This window comes from Macaca fascicularis, chromosome 11, assembly GCF_037993035.2.
Source record: "Macaca fascicularis isolate 582-1 chromosome 11, T2T-MFA8v1.1".
Lineage (NCBI taxonomy): Eukaryota > Metazoa > Chordata > Mammalia > Primates > Cercopithecidae > Macaca > Macaca fascicularis.
The window spans coordinates 37,526,126-37,553,279 of record NC_088385.1 but is presented as its reverse complement, the minus strand read 5'-3'; the positions used below and the strand labels follow the sequence as shown (position 1 = coordinate 37,553,279).

Here is a 27,154-nt window from a genome sequence, read left to right as displayed (position 1 = left end):
ATGAAATTCTATTTCACTATATATATTATTCTAGGATAATTTAATCCTGGAATAATATATTCAGTGAAATATCTGGTGAATAATTTATCTGATAAAATAGCTCCTTTATGTTTTCTTCATTGAAACATGAAGGAGAGATAAGAGTTTCCCAGATAAACAAAAGCTCAGGGATTTCATCAACACCAGACCTGTCCAACAAGAAATGGTAAAGAAATTTCTTCAATATGAAAAAAGAAGGATATTAGTAACCATAAGAAATTATTGAAGGTACAAAACTCATTGGTAATAGTAAGTACACATAAAACAAAGAAAATAGAAACAGCAAAAATTTAAAATTCAGGGAGACAAAGTCGAAGTGTAGAGTTTTTATTAGTGTTCCTTTTTCTTCTTTGTTACTTTGTTTATGCAATCAGTGTTAAGTTGTCATCAGTTTTAAATAATGGGTTGTAAAATATTATTTGTAAGCTTCATGGTAACTTTAAATCTAAAAACATACAATGGATGAACAAAAAATAAAAAAGCGAGAAATTAAAACATGCCACAAGAAAAATAACCTACACTAATAGAAAGGAAGCAAAGAAAGAAGAAAAGACCATAAAACAACCAGAAAACAAATAACAAATTGGTAAGAGTAAGTCCTTAAATATCAATAATAACATTGAATGCAAATGGAAACCAAAACAGAGCAGGATTAGCCATACTAATACCAGAGAAAATAGATTTCAAGACAAAAACAATGTGAAGACAAAAGGAAGGTCATTATATAATGATAAAGGGATCAATCTGCAGTATAGACCAAAATGACCTAATAGATATTTACAGAACAGTTTACTCAACATTCTTCTCCTCAGCACATAGATCATTCTCAAGGGTAGACCAGATGTCAGTATACAAAACAAGTCTTTAAATTTTTTTTTAATTAAAATTATATCAAGTGTCACCTCTCTCCACAAAAAAGAAACTGAAAATCAGTAACAAGAGGGATTTTAGAAACTATACGAACACATGGAAATTAAATAATATGCTCCTGAATGATCAGGGTGTCAATGAAGAGATTAAGAAGGAAATTTAAAAATTTCTTAAAACAAATGATAATGGGAATACAATATACCAAAATCTATGGGATACAGTGAAACAATAGTAAGAGGGGAGTTTTTAAGTGCCTACATCGAAAAAGAAGACAAACTTCAAATAAAGAATATAATGATGCATCTTAAAGAACTAGAAAATCAAAAGCAAACCAAACCCAAAATTAATAGAAGTAAAGAAATAATAAAGATCAGAGCAGAGATAAATGAAATTGGAAAAAGAAAACAATAGAAAAAATAAAAGGTATTTTCTTGAAAAGATAAACACAATTGACAAACCATTAGCCAGATGAACTATGAAAAAATGGTAAAACATCCAAATAAATAAAATCAGAGATGAAAAAAGAGACATTACACCCAATATAACCAAAATTCAAAGGATCATTAGAGAATACTAAGAGCAAGTATATGCCAATGAATTGGAAAACCTGGAAGAAATGGATAAATTCCTGGACATGTACAACCTACCAAAATCAGACCATGATGAAATCCAAAGCCTAAACTGACCTATAACAAATATCAAGATTGAAGTTGTAATAAAATGTCTCCTAGTGGCAGGGCATGGTAGCTCATGCCTGTAATCCCAGCACTTTGGGAGACTGAGCAGGTGGATCACCAGAGGTCAAGAGTTTGAGACCATCCTGGCCAACATGGTGAAACCTCGTCTCTACTAAAAGTACAAAAAAAATTAGCCAGGCGTGGTGGTGGGCACCTATAATCCCAGCTTCTTGGGTTGCTAAGACAGGAGAATAGCTTGAATCCAGAGGTAGAGGCTGTAGTGAGCCAAGATAGTGCCATTGCACTCCAGGCTGGGTGACAGAGTGAGACTATGTCTCAGAAACAACAACAAGTGTCTTAGCAAACAAAGGCCTGGGACCCAACAGCTTCATTGTTGCATTCCACTGAACATTTAAAGAAGAACTAATACCAGTCCTACTCAAACTATTCCAAAAAAATAGAGGAGAAGGGAATACTTCCAAACTCATTCTATAACACCGGTATTCCCTTGATGCCAATGGCAGACAAAGATGCATCAAAGAAAGAAAATTACAGGATAACACACCTGGTGAACATTAATGCAAAAATCCTCAAAAAATACTAAGCAAACTAAATTAATCAATACAAGAAAAAGATCATTCATCATCCCCAAGTGGGATCTATCCCAGGGATGCAAGGATGGTTCAACATATGGAAATCAATCAGTGTGATACTTCTTATCAACAGAATGAAGGACAAAAACCATATGGTCATTTCAATTGATGCGGAAAGGCATCTGATAAAATTCAACATCGCTTCATGATAAAAACCCTAAAAATCTGGGGAAAGAAGAAACATACCTTAACATAATAAAAGCCATATATGACAGACCCACAGCTAGTACCATACTAAATGGGGAAAACCTGAAAGCCTTTCTTCTAAGATCTGAAACATGACAAAGATGCTCACTTTCACCACATTCAACATAGTAGTGGAAGTCCTAACTAGAACACTTAGACAAGAGAAAAAAATAAAAGGCATGTGGCTGGGCACAGTGATCCATGCCTGTAATCCCAGCACTTTGGGAGGCTGCCACTACACTCCAGCCTGGTGACAGAGTGACACTCCATCAAAAAAAAAAAAAAAAAAAAAAAAAAAAAAAAAAAAAGAAGAAGAAATAAAGTCATCCAAATTGGAAAGGAAAAAGTCATATTATCCTTGTTTTCAGATGATAAAATTTTACATTTGGAAAAACCAGAAGACTACACCTAAAAACTATTTGATCTGATAAAGAAAATCAGTAAAGTTGCAGAATTCAAAATCAACATATAAAAATCAGTAGCATTTCTATATGCCAACAGCAAAAAAAAAAAAAAAAAAAAAAAAATTGTAAAAGAAATCTGGAACGTAATCCCACTTACAATAGCTACACATAAAGTAAAATACCTAGCAGTTAACCAAAGAATTGAAAGATCTCTACAGTAAAAAGTATAAAACACTGATGAAAGAAACTGAAGAGAACACAAAAATATGGAAAGATATTCCATGTTCATGTGTTGGAAGAATCAACATTGTTAAAACATCCATACCATCCAAAGCAATCTCGAGATGTAGTACAACCCCTATCAAAATACTAATGATGGCTGGGCATGGTGGCTCATGCCTATAATACCAGCGTTTTTGGAGGCTGAGGCAGGTGGATCACTTGAGGTCAGAAGTTTAAGACCAGCTTGGCCAACATGGAAAAACACCATTTTTACTAAAAATACAAAAATTAGCTGGGTGTGGTGGCACGTGCCTGTAGTCCCAGGTACTTGAGAGGTTGAGGCATGAGAATTGCTTGAACCTGGAAGGCAGATGTCACAGTGAGCTACAATCACATGACTGCACTCCAACCTGGGCGACAGAATGAAACTCTGTCTCAAACAAAACAAAACAAACAAACAAATAAAAACCACTGACATTCTTTGCAGAAATAGAAAAAAGTCCCCAAATTTACATGGAACTGCAAAAGCCACAGAATAGCTAAATATATCCTGAGCAAAAAAGAACAAAACTGGAGTAATTATTATTCATTACCCAACTTTGAAGTGTACCACAGAGATATAGTAACCAAAACAGCATGCTACTGGCATAAAAACAGACACATAGACCAATGGAATAGAACAGAGAACCTGGAAACAAATATATATATCTACAGTGAACTCATTTTGACCAACATACCAGGAACATACATTGGGAAAAGGACAGTTTCTTCAATCAATAGTACTGGGAAAACTGGATATCCATATGCAGAAGAATGAAAATAGACTCTTATCTCTTGTCATATACAAAATTCAAATCAAAATGGATTAAAGACTTAAATGTAAGACCTCAACATATGAAATTATTAAAAGACAACATTGGAGAAACTCTTCAGGACATTGGACTAGGCAAAGATTTCTTGAGTAGTAACCCAAAAACCCAGACAAGTAAAGTGAAAATGAACAAGTCAAGCTTAAAGCTTCTGCACAGCGTAAGAAACAATCAACAAAGGAAAGAGACAACCCCCAGATTGGGAGAAAATATTTGCAAACTACCTATCTGACAATGGATTAATATAGGAATATATAAGGAGTTCAAACAACTCTTTAGGAAAGAAATCTAATAATCCAATTTAAAAATTAATGAAATATCTGAATAGGTTTTTCTCAAAAGAAGACATACCAATGGCAAACAGGCATATAAAAAAGTGCTCAACATCATTGATCATTAGAGAAATGCAAATCAAAACTACCTCACCCCAGTTAAAATGACTTTTATCCAAAAGAGAGGCAATAACAAATGCTGGAGAGGATGTGGAAAAAAGGAATTCTCATACACTGCTGATGGGAATGTAAATTAGTACAACCACTATGGAGAACAGTTTGGAGGTTCTTCAAAAACCTAAAAATAGAGCTACCACATGATCCAGCAGTCCCACTGCTGTGTATACATCCAAAAGAAAGGAAATCAGGATATCAAATAGATATCTGTACTCCCATATTTATTGCAGCTGTATTCATAATAGCCAAGATTTGGAAGTAACTTAAGTGTCCATCACCAGATGAATGGATAAAGAAAATGTGGTACATATACACAATGGAGTACTATTCAGCCATTAAAAAGAATGAGATCCTGTCATTTGAATCAACATGTATGAAACTGGAGGTCATGTTACATGAAATAAGCCAGGCATAGAAAGACAAACTTTGCATGTTCTCATTTATTTGTGGGAGCTTAAAATTAAAACAATCGAACTCATGGAGATAGAGAGAAGGAAGGTAACTAGAGATTGGGGCTGGCAGTTGGGGGATTGGGGGGAAGTGGGTATAGTTAATGGGCACAAAAAGTAGTTAGAAAGAAAGAATAAGAACTTGTATTTGATAGCACAACAGGGTTACTACAGTCAACAATAATTTAATTGCACATTTAAAAATAAAAGAGTATAATTGAACTGTTTGTAACACAAAGGATAAATGCTTGAGGGGATGGATACACCATTTACCTTGATGTAAGTATTACACATAGTATGCTCTATCAAAATATCCCATATATCTCGTAAATTTTAAATGTATACTCTTAATAGGTACCCACAAAAATTAAAAATTAAAAAAAGAATATGAATATGAGGCATAGGGAAACATTCACTGAATATTGACTTGATTTCTCAAAATTACAAAATGTATATTTTATAAGTAATATTGGAAACAATACTTAACACCATCACTAACGTCTTAGACTTCAACTAGTATAATTCGGTTTTCAGTATTTTTCCCAAAATTGTTACTTCCAGTCGTTGAAAACGTAACTATCATGTTTAACTTGTAATTGCTGTTGAAAGAAAAGAATATGAAAATGGTTAGAGTACATTGCAAACGTAGCTAGCAGTATTTGTAAGAAGACTGAGATTCTGATGGATTTGCATAGAATTTCAATTATAAGTTACCTCCTTATAAAAGGCAAATTCTACCTTTAATAAAGGTATACACATTTGATAGTAAATATTCTAAATTAATCGCAAATGTTAGCTTATTTAGTCCTCACTAACAAGTGTTATTATTTCATTTGACAGATGAAGTAATTGAGGTGCAGAAAGGTGAAGTGATTTGCCCAAAGTCACACATTTTGTAAGAGGTGAAGGTAGAACTGCAACCCAGGTTGCCCAGTCCGAAAGTTCGATCACTAATAGAAGTTTCCCACCCATCCCTAATCGACAAATTCTCAGTACAATAGAAAATCGTGTTTTTGTTTTTGTTTTTTTTTTTTTTGGTTTTTGTTTGTTTGTTTGTTTGTTTGTTTGTTTTTTGAGACGGAGTTTCTTCGCTCTCGTTGCCCAGACAGGAGTGCAATGGCGCGATCTCGGCTCACCGCAACCTCCGCTTCCCGGATTCAAGTGATTCTTCTGCCTCAACCTTCCGAATAGCTGGGATTACAGGCATGTGCCACCACGCCCGGCTAATTTTGTATTTTTAGTACAGACGAGTTCTCCATGTTGGTCAGACTAGTATCGAACTCCTGACCTTAGGTGATCCGCCCACCTCGGCCTCCCAAAGTGCTGGGATTACAGGCCTGAGCCACTGCGTTCGGTCTCAGAAAATCGTGTTTTTAAAGCTCTTTCAGTTGTAATATAGTACAGTTCTGTGAGGAGGAGAGCTCTGAGTGCCTACTAGGCATCAGGCAATTTTTCTGTGCTATATACCCACATCTTCCAAACAACGTTATGAGGTCAGTAATGTTATTATCCATGTTGTACAGATGAGGAAAATGAGGCACAGATAATAGAAATAATTTTTTAAGCATCTCATAACTAACCGACGGTGGATTCAAGCCTATAAAATCGGATTGCAGTCTCTATAGCTTGTCTCTTAAGCCTTGTACGTCAGAACTATTATACTTCTTTTAATTTGCAAAAGCAAAACAAACATGAAACTAAATGGAGGTATTATAGAAGTGGGGAAATGGAGAGAGGTGGAAGAGGGCTTTCTGTGTTCAGTAGCAAGGGAAGTGGCGGCAGCTGGCAGTGAGTGGATTAAAATGTTACCACGGAAAGCGCCAGTTTAACTCTGGCCTTGAAATCCTGCCAGCACGCTTCCCAGAGCGTTGCTCCAGGTTGGGTGGACAGGATGGACATCCTCGGTGTTGCCCGCTCTCCATCGCCCCCGGGTGCCGGCGTCCGCCGTTGTCTGGACTTTGGCGCCGGGACCCGCGGGGTTGAGGCGCCAGCGCTGGAGGCGGCGGGGAGTTAGCGACCCTCCGGGGCGGGGGACCACCCCGCACATGCGTCCTCAGCGCCAGACCCTGCGCCGGAGGCGGACACGGATCCGACGTCAAGAAGTGGGCACTGCCCGCCCCTTTTTTTGTCCGTGCCCCTCGGTGCTGGGTGAGATCCTCCAGCACCAGGAGGCGGGAGAGGGAGTGGCTCGGGTGTTGAAGCGGGATAAGCTGGAGGCGGTCGAATCCACCTGCTTCGCCCGCGCTGGCTCAGGGCACTCCGAGCGGGCGCGCGCTTTCTCGCCGGGGTCGTCTGAAGGTCGCGGACTTTGTCCCGCTCTGGAGTTTGTTGCGGATTTGGGCGTGGGTGTGGGTAGGAGGTCCCTTCCTGAAGCCCCGAAGAGCAAGAGGGACATAAGTTGGCGCCTTTCTCTTCCACTACTTTTTTCAAAAAGTAGTGGAAAACCACGGTAAAAACGGAGTTCCCTCCTGGGCTGTAGGGATGCGGGCCGCGGAACCCCCCGCCCCAGGATGTCCCCCAGGGCTCTAGGCTGGCTTCTGTTGGGGCCTCTCCGGGACTGGCTGGGCCGCCCAGGCCCGCCCCTCCCCAGTCCCGGCGCCCTGGGCCCTCTGGTTGCAGGCGTCGCGATTTGCAGCCAGGGCAAGCGGGGCAGGTGCAGACTCTGTTGCCGGGGACCTACTCGCCTCCCTCCTCCTGCCTTTCCTGCGAGCGGGGCAGGTGTCCGCTCCCACCCCGACCCCCAGTTCGCGGCCAGAGGGCTGAGCCGTGGTAGCTCCGCGTTGAGTGGAGACCCAGTTGGCTGCCGTCCCGCCGTTAACCCCCGGCAAAGGCGGGAGAGATCGGGGTGAGCGGTCAGTCCTGGAACCTGAGAACGTTTGGGGAGCACGACACAGTCCCGGGAAACCGCTGCTTAACCTCCCTCTCCTGCGTTTTAGATCCTCTTTTGACTGTCCGACATCTGATACTCCTTACTGTATTGTACACTTAAGCATTTGTTAAGAGGATAATCTCATATTGAGTGTTCTTACCACCATACAAGAAAATAGAGTCATGTTGACTGTTTCATCTCCAATTTTAGGAATCTGTACATGACCTAATTTAAATATCCAAACTAAAACAGTATCTTAGTGAATATTCAGAGGGATGCACTGACTCGCTGAACGCTAGAATTTTTCTGTGTTCCACAGTCTGTTGGAAGATGCAACCATGCCTTTTCAGAAAACTAAATCCGACTAAGAGGTATTAAACAGCCTATGTTCTGAGTAATTACACTGACAGTTTACAATGAAGGGGCGTGGGGGAAAGAAGATATTATGACGGACTGGGGTCCTTTGAGAACATAGCAAAGAAGGGAGGGAGTTGAACACCTGGAAGTCCAGTTCGGGAGGGATGCCTGACAGAAAGTTGATCTAAACTAGGGGGAACAGGCTCCAGGGAAGATGGGGAGGGGTAAGGTGGCCACTGAAAGCGCCTTTTTGGAGGTGTGTTTTAGATTCAGGTTCCTCCATAGCCTTTTTCTTTTTAAAACATATTTGCTCTGTTCATTTCTTTCTCTTAATAAATGTTACCTCTGTCCAAACAACAATAACTTTTCATCAAATAATATTTACCTGCACTTTACAGATTTTCTAAAAGTCATAATGGCTTATTGCTATAGTCTGGATTAATTCTTCACAAAGGAGATAAATATGACAGTGGTTTATCAAAGCAGGAGTGTTTTGTTATTGTTTTAATACAATTGACCCTCTGTATCTGTGGTTCTGCATTGTGGATTCAATCAACCAGGGCTGGAAAATATTCGGAGAAAAAAACAGTTAAAAATAATACAATTAAAAACAAAAAAAATACAGTATAACAACTATTTCCACAGCATTTACATTGTGTTAGGTATTTTAAGAAATCTAGAGATGATTTAAAGGGCATGGGAGGATGTGCAATGTGTGTAGATTATATGCAAATACAAGGCCATTCTATGTAAGAGGCTTGAGCATCCTCAACACCTAGTTGGTAAGGGTGGAGGTTGTGGGGGGTGGTCTTGTAATGAATCCTAGGTGATATCCTGGAACAACTGTGTTCTCCTACGAGCCTGGCTTTGTTCAGACATTTTTTTCCTCAATATTTGCCCTCAGTATTTCTTATAAAAATAAAGTAATGCTGTAAGGAGATACAAGACAGAGGAGATTCCTGATTTGGAGGATCTTTTGATCAAATTGTGGAAATGTACAAACAAGAGAGAAATAGTAAAGCAAAGTATTTTAAAATGGCACAGTATAGATTGAAACAAATGGCAAGGAAATGTAGAAGAGAAGAGTGATTACAGAGAGATGTACTTCTGGATGCCAAACTAAGTTCTAATGTATAGCTTTCTTTTCTAAAACGTACCGTGTTAGTCTGTTCTCACACTGCTGATAAAGACGTGGTAATTTATAATGAAAGGGTAATTTATAAAGAAACTGGGTAATTAATAAAGACTGAGTAATTTATAAAGAAAAAGAGCTTTAATGAACTCACAGTTCCACATGGTGGAGGAAGGCAAAAGGCACATCTTACATGGCAGCAGATAAGAGAGAAAATGAGAATGAAGTGGGTTTCCCCTTATAAAACTATCAGCTCTCCTGAGACTTCTTCACTACCACGAGAACAGTATGGAGGAAACTGCCCCCATGATTCAATTATCTCCCTTTGGGTCCCTCCCACCACACGTGGGAATTATGAGAGCTACAATTCAAGATGAGACTTCAGTGGGGACACAGCCAAAGCACATCACATACTATAAACCCAAAGTACTTGAGACAAGTCTCAGTCAATTTAGAAAGTTTATTTTGCCAAGGTTACAGATGCACCCATGACACAGCCTCAGGAGGTCCTGATGACATGTCCCTAAGGTGGTCAGGGTACAGCTTAATTTACACATTTTAGGGAGACACAATACATCAATCAATACATGTAAGAGTTACATTAGTTCCATCTGGAAGGGCTAGACAACTTAAAGATGGGGGCTTCCAGTGTCATAGGTAGATCCTAAAATTTTCTGATTGACAATTGTTTTAAATAGTTATTATCCATAGAAAGGAATGTCTGGGTTTGTGGAGACCTCGGTTTTATCATGTAGAGGAAGGCTCCAAGTACCAGGCTTCAGAGAGAATAGACTGTAAATGCTTCGTATCAAATCTAACGTCTGTGTTGATGTAAATTCTGGGGAGCTGTAATGAGGCAGGTCCAACCCTCTCCTCTATCATGTTCTGAACTAGATTTTAAGGTAACTCTGGAATGCCCTTGTCAGAAAGGAAGGGTCCATTCAGATGGTTAGGGGCCTTGGAATTTTATTTTTCTCTTACAATACATATTGGGTTTAATAATTTGACAAAGTATAGGTAGTTTGTGTCAACGAAGGTTTTAGAGTTAAGTTACCTCCCTGCATCACATCGATAAAATCAATAGTAGATGAATTGCTCAGCTGTTTTTAGGCATGTATTGAAACAGACCTGTAGGCTTTGCTTTGTCTTGTTTTGTTTTGGCATGGTTCTCGAGGCAGAAAACAGACCAGCTGAAGCAGAGTTTCAAGGATACCAATCAATTACACAACTAACAGTTGCTGTAACCAGAACTTCCTGCACGTTTAACCACTTTTTTTACATGACACCTATCCCCATTTTGCTCCAACCAACCATCAATGTCAGTAAATCCACAGGCTGTAATGATGACTATGCTATTATGAGATATTTTATTTCTAATTAGAAGGTATATTGTGCATTTCTTCTTTATTTGCTATAGGACTTTTTTGAGGAAATTGTGAGGAATTCCATAAATCTGTATGTTATTGCCATGATTAGAGAGACTTTTCTGTTGAATAGACTAGAGATTCTCAAAATGTGGTCTCTGAACCAGCTGCATCAATATCTTCTGAGAAGTTTTTAGAATGCAAACTCTCAGGTACCACCTCAGCCTTACTGAATCAAAAATTCTGGGGTGGGACCCAGAAATCTGTTTTAACAAGCTCTCCAGGTGATTCTAATTCATACTGGAGTTTGAGAATTACTGTAATAGACCATAGTAGGAGGCTTCTCAAAATGTGGTCTGTTGATCATTGCAACAAAAACATCTAGGGTGTTTGTTTCAGGAAAAAATGCATAGTTAGTACTATTTCCTCTTTTCCTCAACCATACTGCATCTGAGTCTGTGATTTGCAGGCTGGCCAACTGCATAGCTAAGTGGCTCATCAGTTAATTCACACACATAATGAAGTTTTACAATCCTTATTGTAGGAGTCACTGTGTACAATGTGTGTGTGTGTGTTTTGAAGTCAATTTATCTATCATTTATTAAAGGAAATGTACACTCAATAAATAACAGGCAGAAGGATAAAATGGAAATATTGGTTTCTTATGTACTGGGAAGGACTAAAGATTAGGCTCCTCCCCACTGAGAAATTAATTTTTCAGTTGCAAATAAGGCTGCCTCCAGATTTAGTGCACTATCTATCAGTAATACTCAAGAACCCTGGTTCTCTTACTTACCAGCTCTGTGACACTGTCGTTACTTAACTTCTTTAAGCCGTAGGCTTTCTCATCTGTAACATGGAAATCCTCCTGGATGAATTTTGGGATTTAGCTTAAATGCCATCTCAAAGAGACCTAACCTGACATTTCAATCTGGAGTAGTCATTGTGACATGCACAGTCTCTTCATGGGACTTAGGATCTGTTATTCTTATTTATTTATTTATTGGTTGGTTGGTTTTATTTGCTTCCACTGGAACATATGATGCATGAGGGCATAGAATTTGCTTATTTTGTTCACTCTTGTATGATCAATAACTAGAACATAGTTGGTATTTCACAAATATTTTTTGAATGAAGAATTGACTAATATAAAGACTTGTTCAGGGCCTGGTCATGGTGGTAGCTCTATAAGTGGTTGGAGTATGATAGCACAAGTACATGGGAAGTACTAGGGAGCATGATGGAGTTACCTGGCTAAGGCAAGTCCACAAATTAGAGGCTTGCCTTTGTTTTCTTGTATGATTTATTTTAAAAATATCTTTCATTTTTTTTAATTTCTGATGCTTTCTGAGTTTTAGCTGTGCACATTCTGTTTTCTTCTCTTGTGTGATTAACCAGTTGGTAAAATTTGATATTTGTGTATATTTGATATTGATTTATTTTACAGAATTAAATTTTCTACCTATGTGCAAATAAATATTTATTGTACAAATGAATGATGAAGTACGTGTCCCAAGTGATGATAATTTTTAAATTGCATTGGAATTACTTCTAATGGGCTTAGAATTTTTCCTCCCCCAAATGTTTTTCTTCTTTATGTAAGAAAAATTCTTAAAAACACAAACTCTACTATGTGCAGACTCTCATAATACTTGCTAATAAACCAGCATAAATAATTGTTAATTTAGGTGCTAAAGGAAATAATCTGGTAGGAAGGGGAAAAAATAATGATGAAGGATATAAAAAGGGAAGAATTGCAGGATTTATGTCCTTGCATAGGAAAGAGAGGGAAGAATTAGTACAAAAGTGGAGGGATGGGCATTAGCTTGGAGTCAAGATGATTTATCTATACTATTAGGAAGAAAAGCTGTTACAATTACTTTGTAAATTAGTTAAAAGAAGAAAAGAGAAGAAATATTTTTACTGTTCTTTATAATTACAAAAACATGCTTATTATCCCTCTTTGTTTTAGTGTGGATTCAAGTTCCTGCCTGGAGTTACTTGCTTTTAGCCTGAAGAGCTTCCTTTAGTATGTCTAGTAAGATGGGTTTTTTAGTAACAACTTCTGTTCATTTTTATATATTTCAGAATGTCTTTATTTTGCCATCATTTTAGAAAGACAGTTTTGGTAGAAATAAGGTCTTTGGTTGACAGTTACTTTTTGATCTTTCAGCATTCTGAGTATGTCATTCTCCTACCTTCTGTCTTCATTGTTTCTGATGGAAAGTCAATTGTTAATTTGAATGAGCTTCTCTTGTATGTGATGAGTTATTTCTCACTTGCTGCTTTCAAGATTTTCCCTTTGTCTTTGACATTCAACATTTTTGCTATGATGTTTCCTGGTATGGATCCCATTGCACTTATCCTAATTCGATTTTGTTGAGTTTTGTAGATGTGGTGAATAAATGTTTTTCATCACATTTGGGAATTTTTCAGCCATTATTCTTTGAATATTTTTTTATGCTCCATCACTTCCCTTCTCTTCTTCTGTTATTCCCATGTCATGTATGTTGGTGCACTTAATGGTGTCCCTGCATTTCTGAGGTTCTGCTCATTTTTATTCATTACCTTTTCTCTCTATTCTTTAGATTGCATAATCTCTATTGATCTGTCATCAGATTTTCTGATTTTTTTCTTCTGTCCTCTGAAATCCACTATTGGGTCCCTCTAGTGAATATTTTGTTTCAGTTAATATACATTTTTACTTCACAATTTTCATTTGGTTCTTTGAAAACTTAATTTCTGTCTTTTTATTGATATTCTCTAATTGATGACACATTGTCATCGTACATTTCTTTACTTCTTTAAGTATTGTTTCTTTTAGTTTTTGAAACATATTATAGTAGCTGCTTTAAAATCTTTATCTGCAAGTCCACCCTCTGGTCCCATTCAAAGGCAGTTTCTGTTGCCTGTTTGTGTGTGTGTGTGTATGTGTGTGTGTGTCACACTTTCTTCCTTTTTGCATATCTTGTAACTTTTTTGTTAAAAAGAAAGCTAGACATTTTAGATAACACATTGTAGCAACTCTGGCTACTGAACTTTTTCAGGCTTGTTTTTGATGTTGTTTGCTTGTTTATCTGTTTGGTGACTTATCTGGACTATTTTTGAGACGTCTATTGTACCTTCTGTGTGCAGCCACTGATGTTGCTTCATATAGTGCAGCCTTGGACACATGCACAATCTTTCTATGACGATGGTGGTTTTAGAAGGGTTCTGTTTTACTATTTCTTTGATTTCTTTAGTAAACTATTTGCTTCTCTTGGTATCAGGCTCAGCTGTAAGCCAACACTAATTGCCAACTGATTACACTATTGTTTTTGAGAATGCCCTAGGGCATAGATTGCTCTCCAGTTGCATATAATTAAATCCAGTCCTGTTTCCAGAGGCAGTCTGGGAAACCAGTCTTTGAGATTTGTTCTAGCCTCATGAATGCTCTTCCTAACTGTCTCTTTCCCTGATTCTCTCTGGTAAAATTCTAGTTGGTCTATGATTTCACTTATTGCTCTCGTACCCTTTTTTAGTTGCTTACTACAAAATCTCCGTTGTTTTCAAAAACATCCCTAGGTTTGAAAGTTTCCACACTCTATTCTATATAAAGTAAATTTTCTTAGGGAGCGTTTTGAAGCTTTTTGTTTTTATTGCCAGCCTTTCCCCCTGGGCATGACACCCTGTTTACAAATAAGGCATTTGTGGGGGCAGTAGCCTCTGATCATCTTGGGTTGCCTCTCCTGGCATGGAACCTCTGCCCTACTAGCAAGCTGAAGGTGAGGATAGCTATGACAAACTGTACATCAACTAATGGCGTAAGTCCATAAAGGAAAACTCTGCTGATCAAGACTTTGGGTAATATGTCATTCTAGACAGCCAAGGTTTACAAATAGCTTAAATCATTTCCATTTTAAAGCTTTAATCCTTGTGGATGTGAAACTTTCTCAGATGTATTATATAATTCTCCAACCTTATTAAACAGATCATACTAATTTAATTTCCTTTTGCTTTATGATCAGGAATTATTGTAAATATTAAGTATTGTGGAATGCTATAACATGGTGATATTCTTAGACTTATTGAACAGGAGGTAACTGACCCCATGTTGAAACAATTATGAGTTAATTGCGTGCTTACATTTGGGAGATTTCCTGTAAAATTTAAATTTAATTTATTTTGAAAAATCAGATCTGTGTAGCTTTCATTTCCATTTGGCTACAATTGGCTAATGCTGAGCAGTGGCTGTCCCTTGTATTAGGTTGGTTCGAAAGCAACCAACCTAATAAAAGTTTTTGCATATTTGCAAAAGCTGCAATTACTTTTGCACCAACCTGATAGATGGGCATGTGTTTTCTACTTTATCTCAGTCTTCACCCCTCCTTATTGTTATATACAGGGTTCCTTTACTCATTTGCCTGCTTTGCTTACCCTCTCCCGAAAGTATCAGAGTTTGGTCTTCCGACTTTTTATTTTAATTGCACATGGAATCCAGATAGTCACAATTCTAAAAAAAAAAAAAAAAAAAAGAAAAGAAAAGATGGGAGGGGCCTGTAAAAGAGGTAGCAGGCTCTAAGTGAGACCACTAAATGAACCTCGTGACACTTAATTTGACCACTCAGAGGCCTTCTAAAAAATTACTTGTGGCTGGGTGCGGTGGCTCATGCCTGTAATCCCAGCACTTTGGGAGGCTGAGGAGGGTGGATCACAAGGTCAGGAGATCGAGACCACGGTGAAACCCCTGTCTCTACTAAAAATACAAAAAATTAGCTGGATGTGGTGGCAGGCGCCTGTAGTCCCAGCTACGTGGGAGACTGAGGCAGGAGAATGGTGTGAACCTGAGAGGCGGAGCTTGCAGTGAGCTGAGATTGCACCCCTGCACTCCAGCCTGGGCGACAGAGTGAGACTCCGTCTCAAAGAAAAAACAAACAAAATTACTTGTAACTTAAAAAAAATTTACAAACTAGTTTCAGATCAATGAAGTTTCTAGATAGCTAATCTTTTAAAAAGGAAATGTCAATAGAGGACTTCGATGATTATCTTCGAAACTTAATGGATAGGTTGGATGTAGTTTATTCACTGCATTCAAAATTTTTAATAAACTAATTCACAGTAGTTATTTCATATAGCAAATATCTGGTCCTTTTCTGAACTTCCATTTCTTTCCCCATGATTTAGGCTTCAAAACTTCTTTCTATACTCCTGTAATAGCTTCCAGATTTTTCTTTTTACCTCTAGCTTTTTGTCTTTGGTTTTTTTTTTTTTTTTTCTTTTTGAGATGGAGTCTTGTTCTGTAGCCCAGGCTGGAGTGCACTGGTGTGATTTCAGTTCACTGCAACCTCCACCTCCAGGGTTCAAGCAATTCTCCTGCGTCAGCCTCCCAAGTAGCTAGGATTACAGGTATCTGCCACCATGGCCGGCTAGTTTTTTTAGTTTTGGTAGAGACGGGATTTTGCCATGTTGGCTAGGCTGGTCTTGAACTCTTGATCTCAGGTGATTCACCTGCCTCAGCCTGCCAAAGTACTGGGATTACAGGTGTGAGCCACCGTGCCCGGCCTTCAGTCTATTTTTCTTGTTTGTTTGTTTTTTTTTTTTGACAGAGTCTCGCCGTCACCCAAGCTGGAGTCCAGTGGCACGATCTCCGCTCACTGCAAGCTCTGGCTCCCAGGTTCACGCCATTCTCCTGCCTCAGCCTCCCGAGTAGCTGGGACTACAGGTGCCCGCTACCACGCCAGGCTAATTTTTTGTATTTTTTTTTAGTAGAGATGGGGTTTCACTGTGTTAGCCAGCATGGCCTCTATCTCCTGACCTCATGATCTGCCCGCCTTGGCCTCCTGAAGTGCTGGGATTGGAGGCGTGAGCCACTGTGCTCGGACCTTCAATCTGTTTATCATACAGTTGCTGCAGTGCTACTTTGAAACCCAAAATCTTATAGACTATTTTGGCTGGCTGTGAGGAATTTGTTAGCATGTTGTTTAATCAGAACCAATGTAGTAGAGTTCACTCTGTAATGAAAACAAAACTCTAAGATACTCTATATGCTAAATACAAAGCAAACCAAGAAATGCAGGCTACAGATTTTGTTTCTGTAACTGCTTATGAGATATTAGCTGTAATTAATTACTCTCTTTCTCTACTACACCTTCTAACATTACCTTGGACTTCAGCTAGGAGTTCAACTGGGCAGGGTTCCTTCATTTCAGTAGAATTGGGTAGAATTGCTATAGTCTTCCATTAATCTGTATCATCAAGCAAAGTCATAGAAGGAGAGCCCTTGGCTTTCACAGTACAGTCCCTGACTATATTTCTCAGGGGTCACAATTGAACTCTCTTCATGAAGCAAGTATGTAAACACAGCTGACAGAATAGGCAATATGGTAACTTGGAAAGGACCGGCTTTCAAGTCCTATCTAAGCTGGCCCCACACATGGCTATGAGGATCAAATAGAACCCAGTTATGAGTAGGGTATATAGCTGAAATATAATATATATGTTTGTGTATATATATAAATCTATATATGTGTGTGTATATGTGTGCAAGAATATACTACAGTCTCTGGCAGGTAAAAGCAAACATTTGTTATTTTATTTTGTTATTTAATGGTTATTCAAAAAGAGAAATATGCATTCTATAAGGTAGTAACTGCCTGTCAATTACCAGGTAATATGTTAATTTACAGCAGTAATAAGACTACATTAGAAATTGGAGTCAACACTGAATTTCAGTTATAACAATTAGGTGCCATTTTCATATACCCATATATCTTCTATGTGTGCTAAACTGGATAATTAATGGAGGGTATAATATAAATTGCAATAGGTGCATCTTTTGAGTATTTGTAATGGCATGATCATCTGCAGTTTCCAAGTCATGTAGTTGTGGCTTTTTGTTTGCTTGTATGATTGTCAGGAGAATTGATAGTGGCTTCAGTATTTCCTTTGAAAATAGGCTTTGCTACATGATCAAAGAGTGAATGTAGAGGTACTGTTAATTGCTGAAGCTATTACTCAAGCTTTATAATTAGGAACTAGGGAAATAACCAATGAATGGGATTAAGACATTCCTGAAACTACTGTGAGGCAAACTCAGGACAGAATAACACTTATCATATGGATTCCATAGCCACCACACTGCACAGTGGGATACAGTGGCAGTGTGGATCCCCAGACATTAGTGCTATTTTAGTGCCTGTATTTGATCATCTAAAAAAAACAAGTTTGGTATGTTTCCCTATTCCCAAGACACAGTTACCCAGATAAAATAGCCACATATATTTTTGGAGAAGGTTCAGAGTAAGATTCAAGAATACAAAATGATATTAATTTGGCATTTTCTCTCAATGGTACCCAACCCCTTTCACTTAGAGGCTGCTGGGAGTGAACTGACTCAGGATCTAGAACAGTTTGAGAGGCAATGTTTGAGCAGAGTAACTTTATCATGCTGGTGTTCACTAGATTTGGATTCTTTTTTTCTGTTTTACAAATCAGATATGACCTTAGTGATTGCTTATTAGTTTCATTCCTGGGACTTCATATTTTAGCCAGAATCAGAGATCTTTTCATGAATCAAGGTTTTCTGTACCACATGTGTCCTAGTGCCTGCTAATGTTGATGATAGCAGCTGATTTCCGTCATTTTGGGCTCCAGTGAAAATTGCTGAAACTAGAAAGTCTTTTGCATTTGCTCCACTTGCTGAATAGATTACTGGTCTGGAGATCACAGTGAGTTGTCAATATTTAAAAGACTGGTGTTTTCTCCCAAGTGTCTTCATGCAGCAAGAATGGAGATTGATTGGGGTTCTAATGGGCGAAGAATGAGGAGACAAATGGGTGAGATGCACAATAAATCTAGCATTCCACTTTTCAAAGTAAGTGCATTACCTGTGCCATGTTGAGTTCTTATCCTGGGTACTAGAACAACAGTGAGAGGAGGTCATAAATGAATTGTATATGCAGTCATCCCTCAATATCCCTGAGGGATTTGTTCCGAGACACCCATGGTTTCCACAATCCACAGATGCTCAAGTCCCTTATATACAATGTTGTAGTATTTACGTATAACCTATGTACATTCTACTGTATACTTAATTTTTAAATTTTATTTATTCATTTTTTTTTTTTTTGAGACAAGGTCTTGCTCTGTTGCCCAGACTGGAGTGCAGTGGTGCAATCACAACTCACTGCTGCCTCAACTTCCTGCGCTGAAGCCCCTCAAGTAGCTGGGACCACAGGTGTGCACCACCACACCTGGCTAATTTTTAAATTTTTTGTAGAGACAGAGTCTTGCTATGTTGCCTATCAGGTTTTGAGTTCCTGTCCTCCAGTGATCCTCCCTCCTCAGCCTCCCAAAGTGCTGGGATTATAGGAGTGAGCCACTGTGCCTTGTTGCCATATACTTTAAATCATTTCTGGATTACTTATAATACTTGATACAGTGCTTATACATTACTTCATTTTCATGGATTTAACTTAGTATTAGGTGCAGTGGAAAATTCTAGCTTTGCTTCTTGTAACATTGTGGATTTTTTTTTTCTGAATATTTTCAATCCTTAGTTGGTTGAATCCATGGATAGGGAACCCATGAACACGGGGAGCCAATTGTGTTTCTTCTGCAAGAGAGTCAAGATAACCTCAGGTAAAGAAAACTTCATGGTGTTTCTGAGAGATTTGTGTTTCTGTAGTTCTCTATTTCTTCCAATACTTCTTAGATATCAATGTTAAACTTGTTAATATCTTACTGTTTTTTTTCTGAGTAGTGTTTTAATGTTTACAAAAGTGGTCTATTGAGATAGTGTCAATTTATCTGGGTCAGTTTGGAAATCCATAGCATAAGTTTTTGTGTTTGACTTTCTGTAAGCTCAATCTTAAAGGACATCAATATGAGACTTGAAGCAGGTTATTAAAAGGTCCTCAGTTTGATTTCATACCTTGAAGGGAGGGCTTTAAAATGGGAACTTTTGCCGGGCGCGGTGGCTCAAGCCTGTAATCCCAGCACTTTGGGAGGCCGAGACGGGCGGATCACTAGGTCAGGAGATCGAGACCATCCTGGCTAACACGGTGAAACCCCGTCTCTACTAAAAAATACAAAAAACTAGCCGGGCGAGGTGGCGGGCGCCTGTAGTCCCAGCTACTCAGGAGGCTGAGACAGGAGAATGGCCCGAACCCGGGAGGCGGAGCTTGCAGTGAGCTGAGATCCGGCCACTGCACTCCAGCCTGGGCGACAGAGCGAGACTCCGTCTCAAAAAAAAAAAAATAAATAAAAATAAAAATAAAAATAAAATGGGAACTTTTAATTTTCGTTTTGTTAAGTTCCTTTACGATGTTCAAAGCCACTATTTTCCCCAACAGTCTAAAAATCTTCATATTCACTTTATCTTGGTAAATGGCAGCAGCTAATTGTCCCACCAGAGCTTCACCATCTGAGATGACTACAATTGAAAACTTGACTTGTTTTGCAGTTTGTAGCAATCAATGGCTACCGGTTTCCTTTCCTGGAATTTGAAGTAGATTTTTATTTTCATTGGACTTACCTCAACCCAATAAGTAAATGCAAATACGGCAAATATGCCTAGGATTCCTTTGCCTGAATTCTACACTGGTACCAATTTCTCTAATTGTAGCATCCGTTAGTTGCAAATCACAGAAAACAATTCTGGCTAACTTAGGCAAAAAGCAATTTGTTTACTCAGAGAATAAAAAGAAAATCTAGTTTCCTAGGGTAGGTCAGGGAATTCCTGAAGTATCAGTGTGGCATTCTTGTCGGTTAACCCAACTCCAATTGCTTTCTCTCCTGAGATTCAAATTGGTCTTAACTGAGTCACATCCTCAGCTACCCTATGGTGACAGTGGGGCTGGGGGTTTGTGGCAGGAGATGGTCATAGTCCTGTAATGAGTAGCCCTACCAGCCACTCATGGCATGGGGACACAGCAGGTCTCCCAAGAAGGTTGTGAAGCCCAGAAAGCAAAATAGAACAACCCAGATTACCCAATAACACATGATTTGACCTTTTTATTAATGGCATTTCTTAAGCAGATTATAGTGGTGTTTAAAATATATGTACCATATAATGCTTAGAAGATAATTTTCTTGATACAAGTTTTGTTTATTTCCTAAAGGAAACTGTTGAAATGTGCAGAGTATCTGGAAAAATATCATCTATATCTATGTAAACATTACATTATTATTTAATTGAAGTTATATATTACATAAAAGTATGTGATTCAACAAGTTTCTTCAACCTTTGGATATGATGGAGCAATGTAAATGAAAGTAGGAACAAAGGCAAATGTTCTTGCACAACAGGAAAGATTATTGTTAAGTATATAAAGAAGATAAATTCCTAAGGGTATTAATGGAGAAGAAATATCTGCTCAGCAGGCAGATATTGAAAACAATAAGAATCTCAACATGAGTCTCAAAGGCATATAATTAGCATATGGAAAAAACAGTTTGGACCATTAGTTCTCAACTGCGGCTGTGTGTTAGAATCATGTATTTAAAAGCACAAAAGCCCTATCACCATCTCCAGAAAGTGTATAGTGGGGCCCAGTAGGACTGCTGTTTTGCACAGTTCCATGGGAGTCCATTCACATCGAAAGTGTATGTAATGTGTGGCCCCTGGACTTGGGCAATGTGTGACCTGTATGGCTAGAAGCAGTGACCTGACCATCAGCATTAAGCTATTTTTTTTTTAATTTTTACTATTGTCTTTTTCCACCAACATTTTAAAAAATTTACCCCATTTTTTTTTTTAAAGCTTAGCCAGACTAGCAACCACTGGAGTCAGACAATCCTTTGTCTCTTATTCCCATGCCTAACTGTAGAGTGCCTTTTTGTGATTACTCTTTAAAATTGTCTTTGTGTTAACCTTGATCTCACCTGTCTACAGATGTGGTGGGTAGAATTGGGGACATTGAACATACAGAATTATTAGCTCCAGCCTGTACCTTGCATGGGTGACACTGAGAACATCTTATTCCAGGACAAATGTTGAAAGAGCTGGTTATGGGGCATGTTTGGTAACACTGAAATGCTCAAATGTGTTAATGGTAAATGGCTAATTATGATTTATCTGTAGTAACAGCCTATGGCAGAAGAAGTTATCAGAGTAGCTAATCTCTTTGTGTCTAGTACAATCCCTATTACTTAACCATCTCCCTAATTTACTTTCTTTCCTTTTTTTTTTTTTTTTTTTTTTTTGATAAAGGACATGTACATTAACTTAGAAAAACAGGAAAATATGAAAAAATGTTTCAAATGTAATTAATTGTTGGTGCTGCCTCTGACTTTATTATATGTTTATGTTATATCCTTAATATCTTGTTTTACAGAGGACTAACTCATATAGCGAAAGTTCACAATTTGTGAGATGTTTAAGCCTGTGTTACAAGAGGTACACGTGAAGATATTGATATTAATTAAACTCAAAAGAAAGTAATAAGGAAGAGCAAAGGACTCACAAGACTCAGAGTATATTCATGTGATGCTTTAATAAGGTAAAGGATATGGTGCAGCGGGGAAACAAGGCCCAAACAATGATAAGCATGCAAGGTTTCCAGGTGCAGCCCTCAGGGGCCATTTCTGGTTTTATAGGTGAACTGAAACAACCTTCTTCTTATTTCTTGGAGTGCTTGGAGGAATAGTAGTGATAGTTGGATAAGGTATGAATGAGATTTACTACTGATTTATAGGGTTAGTATATACAGTAATTTTTATATGGTGTAATTAAAGTATAAATATACCAGGGATTTACTGGCTTAAATAAATGGCTTAAATAAACACGTCATTATTGCATCTCTGCCTTTTTTTTTCTTCTGGTTTTATGATCATGGCCAGATATTTTAGAATCTGTAAAACATTGTTTCACCTGTGCATGATCTAAGGAAAGGCCAATGCTCTTCTTTAGCAATTCACAGGTGGTCTTCCTTGTTTGTTTAATGTGTACAAAATAGTCCTCAAAAGTTTGAATTAGTCAGTGTATATTTTAAATACCCCAAAAGAAACTCACAATTCCAAGAAATCATGTGTTAAATAATTTTGTAAACTTCAGACATTCTTCGCAATATAAATCTTCATCCCTCACTTCTTTTTTATGCATTGATTTGGAATATAGTTATTCATTTTTGAAGTCATTGCCCCTATTTTGATCTTAATGTATATTCCTCAAACTATAAAACTCTGTGAATCTTTACTGTGAATGGGAGAAGGACATATGTCTTATAGGGACTGTTTCCATAGAGCTGAAATGAAAAGGCATAGTGTGTTGGCAGACGGCAGAACATAAACCTGAGAAAATGCTTCCTTTGCTGCTTCCTTAGTAAAGCCCTTCAGGAAAATATTTAATTGCTACTGTCAGAAATCCGAAGCAGAAAATGGTATTTTTAAGGAAGAGGCACAATAGGCTGGCTCACAGCAAAAAAAAGGAAACTTACAGGGTTGAGGACAATGACCTGGATCTCAGCAACTTGAAATGAGAACTGAAACGTTACTCTTGTTATCACTCTTATTTTCTTTGTTTTTAGGCTTCATGGGCCTCTCTGCATGTCAGAGATCATGGTCCAGAAGGACAGCCTTATCCTAGCCAGTTGTTGCTAAAGAATCCCAAGGAAAGCTGGTGACTAATCCAGCTGAGTCATAACATTGCATATCAGTATTGCTCTGTGCTGAGAAATGGACCCATTTTATGACAAGGAGGTGGGAGAGGGCAGAATATTATTGGCCGTCTTCACTAGAATAACATGGTTGGTGTAGGGAAGGGACATTATTACCAAAGAAAACGGTAGCAATCACCAGAAGGTGGTAAAAAATAGTCCTGGGAAGGGAAAGCCATCATGTAGCAGCTTTTACATTGGACTCAATATGGGTACAATGGGAAAAATAATTCCAAATTAACATACTTTCTTTACTGATACGGTTAACCAAGTCATAAAGTAGAGAATGGCTCAGGTAAATTTTTTTCAGCAAATTGTTTAGCAAAGTCTAGCAGTATCCTTGCCAATAAACTATGTGTAAGGGATTGAAAGACAACTGTTTTTGATGAATTGCTAATTTATTGGGAACAGGCCCCCAAAATCTGGCCATAAAATGGCCCCAAAACTGGCCATAAACAAAATTTCTGCAGCACTGTGACATGTTCATGATGGCCATGACGCCCATGCTGGAAGGTTGTGGGTTTACCAGAATGAAGGCAAAGAATACCTGGAAAACTGCTTAAAGTCGTTCTTAAACCACAAACAATAGCATGAGCAATCTGTGCCTTAAGGACATGCTCCTGCTGCAGATAACTAGCCAGACCCATCCCTTTACTTTGACCCATCCCATTTCTTTATTTCCCATAAAGAATACTTTTAGTTAATCTATAATCTATAGAAACAATGCTTATCACTGGCTTGCTATCAATAAATACGTGGGTAAATCTCTGTTCAAGACTATCAGCTCTGAAGGCTGAGACACCTGATTTCCCACTCCACATGCAATATTTCTGTGTGTGGGTCTTTAATTCCTCTAAGCCACTGGGTTAGGGTCTCCATGACCGAGCTGGTCTCGGCACTAATTTCAATAATCCAATGTCAATCTAGAGTGAGGTCTCTGGTAGCATTCCATAAAAAACAGGGTTTGCACTGAAACATTATTTTTGTGTCTTTAATGAGCATAATAGTTCAATCATCTTTTACTAAGAGCATCTTATGGCCAGTCGGTATCCTAGACTCTGCTGATGGAAAGCATACCAGACAAATTACCTTTCCCAAGGAGCTCACTATTAGGGAAGACAAATCCATAAACTAATAGTTATCTTAAAAGAATATTATTTTAAGGCAGATTAACCTGAGTTGAGGGGGTGTAATAAAAGAATTTCCAGAGACAATAACCCTTGAATCTTGAAATAATCAGTTTAAAAGGGCAGGAGAAATATGTTTTAAGCAGAAGCATGTATGTAGGCCTTGGTATAGGAAGAGCATCACACATTCAGATATCGGTAAGTGGTTCTATATTTAAATATCTATTAAAATGAAAGTACAAGATAAATATATAAATTAAATACTATATGTCTGGAGCTAGCATCTGTTAGGGGAGTAAAAGTGTGGCTAAAGGGTGATGATCAGACCTTGAAAAGGCTATGTGAGACCTAGGGAGGCCCACTGCATGTAAATGAGGATAGCAACATGTTTGGAAACCTCCTTCACGTTACTCCCAGTTAAAGTAGAGTAAAGGCAGCCCTGTGATGCCCTAATAATTGAACTCAATTATAACCCATGAAAAAGGCTTTCCAACATAGACAGACTGAGGCAGGTAGCTGAGAGTGGAAATTGTACCTTGTAAGCTGCCCAAAAATGTTTGCATAACCTCAGGTAATACATCAAAAACACTTCCGTTGAATCTGTCAGTTCCTGGAATGTGGGAAGTCTGTGAGAATACATGTGGACCCCATTTGGCATGCCACAGACTGGCTGACAGCTGAGGTGAATGAGAAAGTGGGTAGCTAGACTTTTTTCTTCCCCACAAATTGAACCATTGGAATGACAGATTGGACCTGAAAATGTAAGAGGTGCAGCTAGTAATGCTGGCTAACTGCTAAATTGAAACACACAGATACACACATAACACACTTGCACATACACATGAGCACAAATGCCCACATATACATGTACACACACATGCATGCTTGCATGCAACACAACATGTACACGCACATGCATAATACATACACCACACACATACACATCCCACACACACAAAAGACATACACAGACTCACGTGTGCATGTGTGCATGCCTCATAAGGAAGGGGCTTTGATTAGACCCAAAGAGACTGTTAGCTATGTGCTGCGTAATAAATAGTCCCCAGATAAAGTAATGAAGGAAAATGCCTGGGAACAATAAACAAAAATTCTTTTGCATAATATTCAACCAAAAGTTGGCCTGAAAGACTAAGCACCATTGGAAGACTTGCTTCTCCCCAATAGAGTATGGTGATAGGTTGTCACACTGTGATTTTGTTAATTGTGGTATATAAAACTCAGTCATGCTAGTTTTTTAAATAAATATGTAGAGGTTCTCTCTCTTTTTAAATTTTATGTTTTTTACTTATAAAAATTTGGGGGTACAAGTGCATTTTTTTTACATGAACAGAACGTATACTGGTCTAATCAGGGCTTTAGGGCAGGGGTCCCCAACACCTGGGCCGCAGACAGATACTGGTCTGTGGCCTGTTGGGAACCAGGCCACACAGCAGGAAGTGAGCACGGACAAGCGAGCATTACCGCCTGAACTCTGCTTCCTGACTTATCAGCTGGGGCATTCAATTCTCACAGGAGAGCGAACCCTATTGTGAACTGCACATGCAAGGAATCCAGGTTGCAAACTCCTTATGAGAATCTAACTAATGGTCTGATGACCTGAGGTGGAACAGTTTCATCCCAAAACCATCCCCTACCTCCAAGCCCATGGAAAAATTGTCTTCCAAAAAACTGGTCCCTGCTACCAAAAAGATTGGGAACCAGGGTATTCATCACCCAAATAATGTACATTGTACCCATTAAGTAATTTCTCATCATCCACCCATTCCCACCCTCTTACCCTTCTCTGCTTTGCTGGCTTTGTAGAAGCAATTTACCATGAGTTCCACAGCGCAAGGAGATGAACTCTGTCAACAACCTGGGGGAGCTTAACGGCAGAACCTTTTCTAGTCAAGATGTTACCAGAAAGGGGACACAATCCACACCACAAGAAAGCGTTCTTGGACCTTGCACAAGAAGGAATTTGGGTCAGCTCCATAGAGTAAAGTGAAAGCAAGTTTAAAGAAAGTAAAGCAATAAAAGAATGATTATTCCATAGACAGAGCAGCAGTATGGGCTTCTCGACTAAGAATACTTATAGTTATTTCTTGATTATGTGCTAAACAAGGCATGGATTATCCATGAGTTTTCCAGGAAAGGAGTGGGGATTTCCTGAAAGTGAGGGTTCCTCCTCTTTTTAGAACATATAGGGTAACTTTCTAACATTGCCATGGCATTTGTAAACTGTCATGGTGCTGGTGGGAGTGACTTTTAATATGCTAATGCATTATAATTAACATATAATGAACAGTGAGGACAACCAGAAAACACTTTTTATCACCATCTTGCCTTCAGTAGTTTCAGATGTCTTCTTCACCGCATCCTGTTTTATCAGCAGTCTTTGTGACCTGTATCTTGTGCTGATCTCCTATCTCATCCTGTGAGTAAGAATGCTTAACTTCCTGGGAATGTAGCCCAGCAGGTTTCAGCCTTATTTTACCCAGCCTCTATTCAAGATGGAGTTGCTCTGGTTCAAATACCTCTGCAAAATGCATTGAAAATCAATGGTTCAAACCATCTGCTGCAAGCAGATACCTTGATTGCAGCCTCTGCGGATCCTAAGCAGAGGATCCAGTCAAGCCTGGACTCCCAACACACAGAAACTGAGATAATAAATGTGTATTGTTTTAAGCTGGTATGTGGACAATCATTTGATACACAACAATAGAAAAGTGATACAAATATGAACACGATTACTGACTTCTGAAGTTTACAGTCTCGTGGAAGACATAGACAAATAAAACAGTTATTTGCAGTAGAATATGGTAAAAGTAACACTGAGGAATCAGGGCAGT

General features: G+C 38.5%; 1 long non-coding RNA gene across 1 annotated transcript in view; it reads left to right on the top strand.

Annotated features, from left to right (window-relative positions):
• Window positions 1-6,861: 6,861 nt before the first annotated feature.
• The window catches only part of LOC135966090 (uncharacterized), a 67,404-nt gene continuing 47,111 nt past the window's right edge, over window positions 6,862-27,154 (top strand). The window contains exon 1 of the long non-coding RNA XR_010579195.1: window positions 6,862-6,966. This is a non-coding gene — a long non-coding RNA (uncharacterized lncRNA). The remainder of the gene's footprint in view (window positions 6,967-27,154) is intronic.